We start from the raw sequence: 12,695 nt of genomic DNA, 5'->3' as shown, positions 1-12,695 counted from the left end.
GTGCATTGTTATGCTCTCGTTATTTGTCAATTGCCCAACTGTAATTTGTTTACCCAATATGCTATTTCTTATGGGAGAGACACCTTTAGTGAACTGTGGACCCCGGTCCATTCTTTTACATCGAATACAATCTACTGCAATACTTGTTTTACTGTTCTTTGCAAACAATCATCTTCCACACTATACATCTAATCCTTTGTTACAGCAAGCCGGTGAGATTGACAACCTCACTGTTAAGTTGGGGCAAAGTACTTGGATTGTGTTGTGCAGGTTCCACGTTGGCGCCGGAATCCCTGGTGTTGCGTCGCACTACACACCGTCACCAACAACCTTCAACGTGCTTCTTAGCTCCTACTGGTTCGATAAACCTTGGTTTCTTACTGAGGGAAAACTTGCTGCTGTACAACATCATACCTTCCTCTTGGGGTTCCCAACGGACGAGTGCTTTACCGTCACAAGGAAGCTACTACGCCCACGTCAACTGTGCGCAAGCAGAATGGCAGGGAAATACCACATAGTAGGCAGTTATGGTGGACACTGATGGCATAGGTTTGGTTTAAGGGTTAGGATGCACAAGAAGCATGCCCTCTCAGTACAGGTCTTTGGCTAGCAAGGTTGGTTAGCAAGCATAAGAGTTGAGGGAAACAAACAAATATACGTGTGATAGAAACAATCATGCATCTTTCTTGTAAGCACAAATAATTTTAACTTCAGAATACTAAGCTCATTAGCTAACAAGAATGAAATAACATATCTACATGTATTTCCTCTTTCTACTTAAACCTCAAAGTGTTGTTGCTATTGACCAATGCTAAGTTTGCCAAAACCAAATAGATTTGCTCAATGCTCCCAAAGTGATACCAATACTAACAACAAGATCAATCATATAACAGAAACTGCAAACTAAAATAAGGTGTGCAATATGTAAATGATAAAACTTCTCATTAATATTCCATAACGATAACTCACACCAAGGGATACATAGATAACTAACTAAAAGAGAGATACTTCCATACTGCAACCATCTCATATGATAACTTCCCTACTCATGATATGACACTACTTAATAGTAAAAAGGTAAAAGATAGTGATGATGTGATACCGCGGCACTCCCCCCAAGCTTGGAAAAAACAAGGGGGTGCCAATACCAATGATGAATTACTCCTTCGGTGGCGGTGGTGATTTCTTCCCATCATCACACTTCCAAGGAACAGGCTCTCCATCAACAAACGACATCTTGGTCTCAGGAATCCTGAAACTAGCAGCATAGCTTATGTGTTTAAACCTGTTTTCATACTCACAGTTTTGATTCTGAACATCATAGAATTGAGCTTGGAGTTTATTGGTAGTGTCGTGAAGCGAGAGGATATCGTCCCACAGCTTTGCAGTCTCCTTCTTGTGTCCATCAATAAGTTCAGACACAATTTTGTGGAAGATGTCCACTTCACGCTCATCCATCTTCTTGTAGTTGAAGACCTCTTGTTCTAGTTCCTCCATCCTGTCCTCCAAACTTCCTTCTCCTTTAGGACCCCGGACATCTTCAATCTGCAACTCTCCATCTACGAGCAGCAATTCCTTGGGGTGCATCTTCAGCTCGTTCATGTACGGGTTGACGACGTCCTCAAAGAAGCTGTCCTTCGGAGTTCCTGATGAAGACATGGTGGCTCTAGATCCGAAAACAGTATCTGGCAGAAAACAGCTCGAAACAAAACACGACGAGAAAACGATATACGGAGAGGGAGAGGGACTCCAAGGGACTGTCTTCCAGGGGTTCGGGGGATTATATAGCAAAAATTTCCACGACAAAAGGAAAGTACCAGGTCGAACCGGAGAGGGAGAGGGACTCCAAGGGACTGTCCTCATAGGGCGGCGCAGCCAGGGTGGGGCCCGCGCCGGCCTATGGGGGCACGCCCTCGTGTGTCTCCTCCGCTCCGATTCGATCTCGTAATTTTTCATATTTTCCAAAAATAGCAAAAACATTGTTTGGAAAGTTAAACGCGGACTCTTTATTACTAGAACTGTTACCTATTCGAAATCGAACTCTGCAGAACTATCAATTTGATCTTTGATGAAAGCTTCCGGAGTCACCACTCGAATAACATCAACATCTTCATTATAAGAATCTCCAGAAATATAATTCTTGAGTCTTTGTCCCTTCACCACTTGTGTGGCATCACCGTTCAGAGAACCAATTTTAATTGCCCCCGAACGATACACCTCCACAATGACATATGGTCCTTCCCATTTCGAGAGTAATTTCCCTGCAAAAAATCTAAGACGAGACCGATACAATAGGACTTTATCTCCAACATTAAATTCTCTTTTGATAATTCTTCTATCGTGCCATTTCTTAACTTTCTCCTTAAAAAGTTTAGCAATTTCATAAGCTTCATTTCTCCATTCATCTAGAGAACTCAATTGTAGCAATCTTTTCTTACCGGCGAGTTTAGGATCTTTATTAAGTTCTCTTACAGCCCAATAAGCTTTGTGCTCTAGTTCTAGAGGTAAATGACAAGCTTTTCCATAAACCATTTTATAAGGAGACATACCCATAGGATTTTTATAAGCAGTTCTATAAGCCCATAGTGCTTCCTTCAACTTACTAGCCCAATTTTTTCTAGATTTATTAACAGTCTTTTGCAAAATAGATTTAATTTCTCTATTTGATAATTCTACTTGCCCACTAGTTTGAGGATAATAAGCGGAAGCAATCCTATGATTAATACCATATTTAGCAAGAGTTTTTCTAAAACCACCATGAATAAAATGAGAACCTCCATCAGTCATAAGATATCTAGGAACTCCAAATCTAGGGAAAATAATATCTAAAAGCATTCTTAAAGAGGTCTCACCATCAACACTTTTTGTGGGTATGGCTTCCACCCATTTAGTAACATAATGAACAACGACAAGTATATGAGTGTTACCTTCTGAAGAAGGGAAAGGACCCATGAAGTCAAATCCCCAACAATCAAATGGCTCAATAACAAGAGTATAATTCATAGGCATTTCATTGCGTCTGGAGATATTACCAACTCTTTGACATTCGTCACAAGATAAAATAAACTTTCTTGCATCTTTAAAGAGAGTTGGCCAATAAAAACCTGACTGTAGAACCTTTTGCGCGGTTCTATCTCCGGCGTGATGTCCTCCATAAACACTACCATGACACTTACTCAATATCTCTTGTTGTTCATATTCGGGAACACATCTTCGCATAATACAATCCACTCCTTCTTTATATAAGTGTGGGTCATCCCAGAAATAATGCCTCAAGTCATAAAAGAATTTCCTCCTTTGCTGAGCTGAAAAGGTTGGAGGCAAGTACTTCGAAACGATAAAGTTAGCATAATCAGCATACCAAGGACTATCTCGCGAGCTCACCTTTATTACAGCCAATTGTTCATTTGGAAAACTATCATTAACAGGAATAGGATCATAAGCAATATTTTCCAATCTAGATAAGTTATCAGCAACAGGATTATCATCACCTTTCCTATCTATAATATGCAAATCAAATTCTTGCAAAAGAAGCACCCATCTAATAAGGCTTGGCTTAGCATCTTTCTTTTCCATAAGGTACCTAATTGCAGCATGATCAGTATGAATCGTGACTTTTGAATCAACAATATAAGGTCTAAACTTGTCACAAGTAAAAACTACAGCTAATAATTCTTTTTCAGTTGTAGCATAATTTCTTTGAGCAACATCGAGAGTTTTACTAGCATAATGAATAACATTCAATTTTTTATCTACCCGCTGTCCAAGAACAGCACCTACAGCAAAATCACTAGCATCACACATAATTTCAAAAGGTAAATTCCAATCAGGAGGTTCAACTACGGGAGCAGTTGTTAAGGCTTTCTTTAGAGTTTCAAAAGCTTCCTTACAATCATCATCAAAAACAAAAGGCTTTGAAATCTTAGAGAAATCTTTAATAAATCTCCTATAAAATCCAGCATGACCAAGAACACTACGAATATCTTTAACATCCCTAGGATAGGGCATCTTCTCAATTGCTTCAACTTTAGCTCTATCAACTTCAATACCTCTCTCAGAAATTTTATGTCCCAATACAATTCCTTCATTAACCATAAAGTGACATTTCTCCCAATTAAGAACAAGGTTAGTTTCTTCACATCTCTGCAAAACTTTATCAAGGTTTCGCAGGCAATTATCAAAAGAATTCCCATAGACAGAAAAGTCATCCATGAATACATGTACAATCTTTTCACAAAAGCCATGAAAAATAGCAGACATGCATCTTTGAAAAGTAGCAGGAGCATTACATAAACCAAAAGGCATACGCCTATAAGCATAAGTTCCATAGGGACAAGTGAAAGTGGTTTTCTCTTGATCTTTAGTTTTAACAGCAATTTGTGAAAACCCAGAATAACCATCAAGAAAGCAAAAATGAGTATTTTTAGATAACCTTTCTAACATTTGATCAATAAAAGGTAAAGGGTAATGATCTTTCTTAGTAACTTTATTAAATTTTTGATAATCAATGCACATTCTATACCCTACAACTACTCTTTGAGGGATGAGCTCATCATTATCATTAGGTACAACAGTTATTCCTCCTTTCTTAGGAACACAATGCACATGACTAACCCATCTACTATCAGCAATAGGATATATAATACCAGCTTCAAGAAGTTTTAATACCTCATTCCTTACCACATCCTTCATCTTAGGAATTAGACGACGCTGATGTTCAACAACAGGCTTTGCATCATCTTCCATGTTGATGGCATGTTGGCAAATAGAAGGAGAAATCCCCTTCAAGTCATCCAGAGCGTAGCCAATAGCTCCTTGGTGTTTCTTCAATATTTCCAATAACCTTTCTTCCTCAAAATCTGAAAGCTTAGAACTAATAATAACAGGATATATTTTCTTATCATCAATATGAGCATACTTAAGATTATCAGGCAACGGTTTTAAATCAAAAACAGGATCTTCCTTTGGTGGTGGTGTTGTACCTAGATCTTCAACCGGTAAGTCATGTTTAAGAATAGGTTGACGAAGGAAAATTTCATCAAGCTCATTCCTTTCTTCCCTAAAGACTTCACTCTCACTATCCTCCATATGTTACTGCAAAGGATCATTAGGAGCAAGAGCAATAGATGCACATTGTTCAACTCTAAAATCATTATTAGGCAATTCAGCTTTATAAGGAGCCTTGAAAAATTTAGAGAAATTAAACTCATAAGATTCACCAGGAAATTTCGTTACAATTTTCCCCTTCTTGCAATCTATAACAACTCCACAAGTATTTAGAAAAGGTCTACCAAAAATGATAGGACAAGACTTACTAGCAGCAGAACCAAGTACCAAAAAGTCAGCAGGATATTTAATCTTACCACATAGAACTTCCACATCTCGAACAATACCAATAGGAGAGATAGTTTCTCTATTAGCTAGCCGAATAACCACATCAATATCTTCAAGTTCACAAGAACCAATTTCATGCATGATTTCTGTGTAAAGCTCATAAGGCATGACACTAATACTTGCACCAATATCGCATAAACCATAATAACAATGATCACCAATTCTAACAGAGAGCATAGGAACACTGGCTTTCCTAGACTTATTAGGATGTGAAACAATATTAGAAGCATCTTCACAGAAAATGATATGACCATGTTCTACATTTTCAGTCACAAGATCTTTAACTATTGCAATAGCAGGTTCAACCTTTATTTGCTCTTCAGGTTCTATAGGTTTCTTTACACTTTTATTAACCACACTAGTTATAACAGAATACTCCTTCATTTTAGCAGGAAAAGGAGTTTTTTCAATATAAGCTTCGGGAAGAATATGATCAACAGTTTTAATTTCAACACATTTACCTATAGGTGAATCAGTTTTATCTTTGTAAGGTTCATGATACTTATTAAAATTCTTCCTAGGCAATTCAAAATGAGAGGCAAAAGCTTTATAAAAATTTGCAACAACTTGAGAGTCAAGACCATAAGCAGCACTCATATTACGAAATTTATCAGTATCCATAAAAGTTTCAATGCATTCATAATCATAATTTATACCTGACTCTCTATCTTTGTCATTCTCCCATCCTTCATTATTCTCCTGAATCCGATCAAGAAGGTCCCATTTAAACTCTTCTTTGTTCCGTGTAAATGATCCAGAACAAGTAGTATCCAGCAAGGTTTTATCTTGAAAAGAAAGACTTGCATAGAAATTATCAATGATGATATTACCAGGAAGCTCATGCATGGGGCATTTGAGCATTAAAGACTTCAAACTCCCCCATGCTTGGGCAATACTCTCTCCATCATGAGGCCAGAAATTATATATGCGGTTTCGGTCTTTGTGAATTTCACTTGGAGGATAGAATTTAGAATAAAATAGAGGCACAATATCTTTCCAATCAAGAGAATCCCCATTCTTCAGCAATTTGTACCAATGCGCCGCTTTACCAAACAACGATATAGAGAATAGTTTCTTCCTAACTTCATCCATAGCAATACCTACACACTTGAATAACCCGCATAATTCATGTAAAAACAGTAAATAATCTCCAGGATGGACAGTTCCATCCCCTTCATAGCGGTTATCCACAACATGTTCAATAATTTTCATAGGTATTTTGTATGGAACCTCTTTCACACCTGGCGCTTCATCCACTACCTTTGCAGTAGTAGTAGATTTTCCAAATAGGAATTCAAGAGAAGATCTCTCCATAATGAATTATAGCAGCAGGCAGAAATAAAATCAGCACGTACAGTAAAAGTTTCCCTTACCAATTCCACTTACCAATAGCGCTTCACTCCCCGGCAACGGCGCCAGAAAATAGTCTTGATGACCCACAAGTATAGGGGGTGTATCGTAGTACTTTCGATAAATAAGAGTGTCGAACCCAACGAGGAGCAAAAGGTGTTGACAAGAAGTTTCGATGAAGGATTCACTGTAAATGCTCACAGACAAGTATTCAGGGGGTTTTGATATAGCAGATAAATAAAATACAAGTAAGTAAAATGCGAGAGTAATAATTGCATCTAGTGGCCCAATCCTTTTTAGCACAAAGGACAAGCCGGTTTGTTTACTTATGATGACCAAACGTTCTTGAGGACACACGGGAATTTAGTCTAATGCTTTCGCTTCATATAGTTGATTAATCTTCATTGTTTTGATAAGTGCTGTGTGGGTGAACCTATGCTAATGCACCGCCCTTCCTAGGACTAATACATAATTGTGATTAAACCCCTTGCAAGCATCCGCAAATACAAGAAAGTAATTAAGTTAAATATAACCACAGCCTTAAACTCCGAGATCCTGCTATCCATCCTGCATCGATATACGAACGGGGGTTCAGGTTACTGTCACTCCGGCAACCCCACAATTAGCAAACGAATACAAGATGCATTCCCCTAGGTCCATAAAGGTGAAGTATCATGTAGTCGACGTTCACATGACACCACTAGAAAATAACACCACAACTTAAATATCAAACCATTAAATACTACTCAACATAGTTCACTACTAACATTTAGACTTCACCCATGTCCGCAAGAACTAAACGAACTACTCACTGATGGCGTGTAGACACACGTCCGTTGGGAACCCCAAGAGGAAGGTGTGATGCGTACAACAGCAAGTTTTCCCTCAGTAAGAAACCAAGGTTATCGAACCAGTAGGAGCCAAGAAGCACGTTGAACGTTGTTGGTGGCGGAGTGTAGTGCGGCACAACACCAGGGATTCCGGCGCCAACGTGGAACCTGCACAACACAACCAAATTACTTTGCCCCAACGTGACAGTGAGGTTGTCAATCTCACCAGCTTGCTGTAACAAAGGATTAGATTTATAGTGTGGATGATGATGTTTGCAGAAAACAGTAGAACAAGTATTGCAGTAGATTGTATTCGATGTAAAAGAATGGACCGGGGTCCACAGTTCACTAGTGGTGTCTCTCCCATAAGAATAAGCATGTTGGGTGAACAAATTACAGTTGGGTAATTGACAAATAAAGAGAGCATAACAATGCACATACATGTTATGATGAGTAGTGTGAGATTTAATTGGGCATTACGACAAAGTACATAGACCGCTATCGAGCATGCATCTATGCCTAAAAAGTCCACCTTCAGGTTATCATCCGAACCCCCTCCAGTATTAAGTTGCAAACAACAGACAATTGCATTAAGTATGGTGCGTAATGTAATCAATAAATACATCCTTAGATATAGCATTGATGTTTTATCCCTAGTGGCAACATCACATCCACAAACTTAGAGGTTTCTGTCATTCCCCCAGATTTAATGGAGGCATGAACCCACTATCGAGCATAATTACCCCCTCTTGGAGTTACAAGTAATGACTTGGCCAGAGCCTCTACTAGCAACGGAGAGCATGCAAGATCATAAACAACACATAGATAGATTGATAATCAACATAGCATAGTATTCCATATTCATCAGATCCCAACAAACGCAACATGTAGCATTACAGATAGATGATCTTGATCATGTTAGGCAGCTCACAAGATCCAACAATGATAGCACAATTAGGAGACGACGACCATCTAGCTACTGCTATGGACCCATAGTCCAGGGGTGAATTACTCACACATCAATCCGGAGGCGACCATGGCGGTGTAGAGTCCTCCGGGAGATGATTCCCTTCTCCGGCAGGGTGCCGGAGGCGATCTCCTGAATCCCCCGAGATGGGATTGGCGGCGTCTCTGGAAGGTTTTCCGTATCGTGGCTCTCGGTACTGGAACTATCATCGACGAAGGCTTAAGTAGGCGGAAGGGCGGAGTCGGAGGAGTCACGGGGGCCCCACACGCTAGGGCCGCGCGAGCCCCCCTTGGGCCGCGTCGCCCTAGTGTGGCGGCGCCCCGTGGCCCCACTTCGTCTCTCCCTAGGTCTTCTGGAAGCTTCATGGAAAAATAGGACCCTGGTCATTGATTTCGTCCAATTCCGAGAATATTTCCTTGCTAGGATTTCTGAAACCAAAAACAACAGAAAACAGCAACTGGCTCTTCGGCATCTCGTTAATAGGTTAGTGCCGGAAAATGCATAATAATGACATATAATGTGTATAAAACATGTGAGTATCATCATAAAAGTAGCATGGAACATAAGAAATTATAGATACGTTTGAGACGTATCAAGCATCCCCAAGCTTAGTTCCTACTCGTCCCGAGTAGGTAAACGATAACAAAGATAATTTTTTAAGTGATAATGCTACCATAATCTTGATCAATACTATTGTAAGCACATGTAATGAATGCAGCGATTTGAAGCAATGGTAAATACAAATGAGTAAACAATGGGATCATATAGCAAAGACTTTTCATGAATAGTACTTTCAAGACAAGCATCAATAAGTCTTGCATAAGAGTTAACTCATAAAGCAATAGATTCAAAGTAAAGGTATTGAAGCAACACAAAGGAAGATTAAGTTTCAGCGGTTGCTTCCAACTTCTAACATGTATATCTCATGGATAGTTGTCAACATAAAGTAATATAACAAGTGCAATATGCAAGTATGTAGGAATCAATGCACAGTTAACACAAGTGTTTGCTTTTTGAGATAGAAGGAAGTGGGTAAACTGACTCAACAATAAACGTAAAAGAAAGGCCCTTCGCAGAGGGAAGCATGGATTGCTATATTTGTGCTAGAGATTTTATTTTGAAAACAAGAAACAATTTTGTCAACGGTAGTAATAAAGCATATGAGTTATGTATATTATATCCTACAAGTTGCAAGCCTCATGCATAGTATACCTGATGAGGACATCCCTACCTCACTACTACCTCCGTCATTACAAGCTGAAGATGAACCTGCTGTGAAGCTCAAGTCCGATGAAGTAAGGATTGGACCGATGACAAGAGCTCGTGCGAAGCTACTTGAACAACAGGTGAATTTGTTTCTAAACGATACTTTGATTGATGAGAACTTTATACTGCCTAAGTCCTATGATTTATGTATCATCAGGTATCAAGAGGAGACAAGCATCGCACGAGGAGGAGAGGAGCAGCTGGACATGAAGACGGACGTCAAGATGGACGTGAAGCTGGACATGGAGCTGGACATGAAGATATCTCATGGACGCGCGAGGGAGGAGCGGGAGGAAGGTGCGAGAGGAGAAGCAGAAAGTCCAGGCCGGTCCTGCACCCGGTCAGACCGGCCCCCAGGCCGGGCAGCCCGGTCCCTGACCCGGTTGACCGGGCGCCAACCGGACCGGGCGCCAACCGGATTTTGACGCTCGTACCGGATGAAAACCGGAAACCTCGCAGTTTTCCGGTTTCCGCCCGGTCGACCGGACCCACGACCGGACCACCCGGTCCACAGCCCGGTTGACCGGATTCCAGACCGGACGCGTCCGAGTCTGTCTCGACCAGATCTATTCTGGGTCAGTTTTCTTTGTATCTTTTCGACCAGAACTTGTCCCGGACGCCTATATAAGTGCCCAGGACGCCCCCCTAGCTGCTTTAGACCACGTTTAAGATAAACCCTAGTTCTTAGTTGTTTGGTCTGCAAAACTATTGAATTCCCTACACCATATTGCTTGATATTGTGTAGATCCTGATAAAGTCTTGTGTGATATGCTGTTCCATTGGGAATTAGACGATTGCAACTTACCACTTCGTGGTCGGCGGCTACGTGCGCAAGTGTGTGGAGTTGCGAATATCTTGCAGGGTTGAGAGTTGTTGCATTGGTGACAGGGACCAATCGAGAGATCTCGTTGCGTCATACAAGTTATCATCCACTACATCGTCGTGTTCCTCCGCTGCTATCATCCCGTGATCATCATCACCACCGTTGCTTACTGAGAAGATCGGGCCACCCCTTATCATCTTGGTATCAGATTTCCAGTTTTCCTCGGTAAGCCATCCACAATCCACCCCATAGTTGAGTTGTGAGTGTTTTCCTATCCAGAAAAAGCCAAAAATATTAGGGTTAGGGTTTGCCATAGCTTTAGATTGCACTAATTTCAAGTTTTAGTTGCTTTTCGTAGTTGTTTTTGCGTATCTTTGTCTCTCATCTAGTTGTTAGGGTTTGAGTCTCTACTTTCATCTAGTTTTAGTTTTTGTTACTCCGAGTCCACATAGCGTCCAGTGTGCTTTTCCCAACCATAGCCACAACCTATCGATATACGTGACTAGGAACTTCCCCAGAAGAGACTAGTTTTACCGCTCAAGCCTATCGATATACGTGACTAGTGAGGTAGTAGTGAGGTAGTAGTAACCACTACGCAAATCAATTTTAGAGAACACAGCAGCACCACTCAATTCATCTAGCATATCCTCTAAACGGGGAATAGGGTGACGATATTGAATAGTGATATTGTTTATAGCTCTACAATCTACGCACATACGCCATGTACCATCTTTCTTAGGAACTAGAATAACAGGAACAGCACAAGGACTAAGGCTTATGCGGATATAACCTTTGTCGAGTAGCGCTTGTACTTGCTTCTGTATCTCCTTCGTTTCTTCGGGGTTCGTTCTATATGGTGCCCGATTGGGTAGCGAAGCTCCGGGAATCAAGTCAATTTGATGCTCAATACCTCGCAATGGTGGAAGTCCTGCGGGTACCTCATCCGGAAACACGTCGCCAAATTCCTGCAAAACATTAGAAACACCAAGAGGAAGAGGGGTCATGTCGTTAGAAACCAAAACCGTACCCCTGTATAAGAGCACAAGAGGCATGGCTGTAGGATCCTCACTAAATTCTCTCATGTCTTCTTTGGTGGCTAATGAAACTAAGGAATTCACTCTCTCACTTTTCGTTATATCACTCACAACATTACAATTCTCTCGCCTATCTAAAGAAGCATCCTCCAAATTCACTTCAACTTTCTGACGAGATTCATTGACAATTTGCTGTGGTGTCATAGGCTGTAAGTTAATTTTCTTGCCCTTGAACTCCAAGTGATATGTATTAGCACGGCCATTGTGTTGCACAGAACGATCATAAAGCCAAGGCCGTCCCAATAGCAGGTGACACACCGTCATAGGAACGACATCAAAGTCAATGCAGTCCTTATACGGTCCAATAGAAAATTCAACACGCACCATGTGGTATACCTTCATCTCACCATTGTCGCTCAACCACTGAATATAGTATGGATGCGGGTGCGGTAGATACTTCAACTTCAGCTTGGTACACAACTCCTTGCTTGCTAAATTGCGGCAACTCCCGCCATCAATAATGACCTTGCAAGCCTTGTCAGGACCAACTAAAGCTTTTGTTTGGAACAAATTGCAGCGCTGAGTAGATGCACTAGGCAACACATTAAGAGCACGCTGCGACACAACAATGGTGCGAGCATCAGACGGGTATGCATCTTCACCATCAGTGTCATAGTCATCATCTTCTGGAGCATTAGGATCAACATCATCTCCAGTCTCATACTCATTGTCCTCATTGATAATCATGACTTTACGGTTAGGACAATCTCTCTTGAAGTGTCCCTTGCCACCACATGTATGACAAGCCATATCACGGTTATGCGCAGTAGACACATTAGAGCCACTCGTACTTGCAGCAGATTCGGACTTCTTTGTGTTAGACACATTGGAGACCGGCTTACTAGGCTGAGTAGAGTAAGGGGCGGAGCGCGTCGAAGGCGCCGGCGCCGTAGATGGGGCCGCGCGGGGTGTGTAACGCCCAGCTCCTGTAGCTCGTCCTTTGATCTTTGCTTCGTCGATAACCGTGATTC

Source organism: Lolium perenne, chromosome 2, assembly GCF_019359855.2.
Source record: "Lolium perenne isolate Kyuss_39 chromosome 2, Kyuss_2.0, whole genome shotgun sequence".
NCBI lineage: Eukaryota > Viridiplantae > Streptophyta > Magnoliopsida > Poales > Poaceae > Lolium > Lolium perenne.
This window is presented reverse-complemented; position numbering follows the sequence as displayed.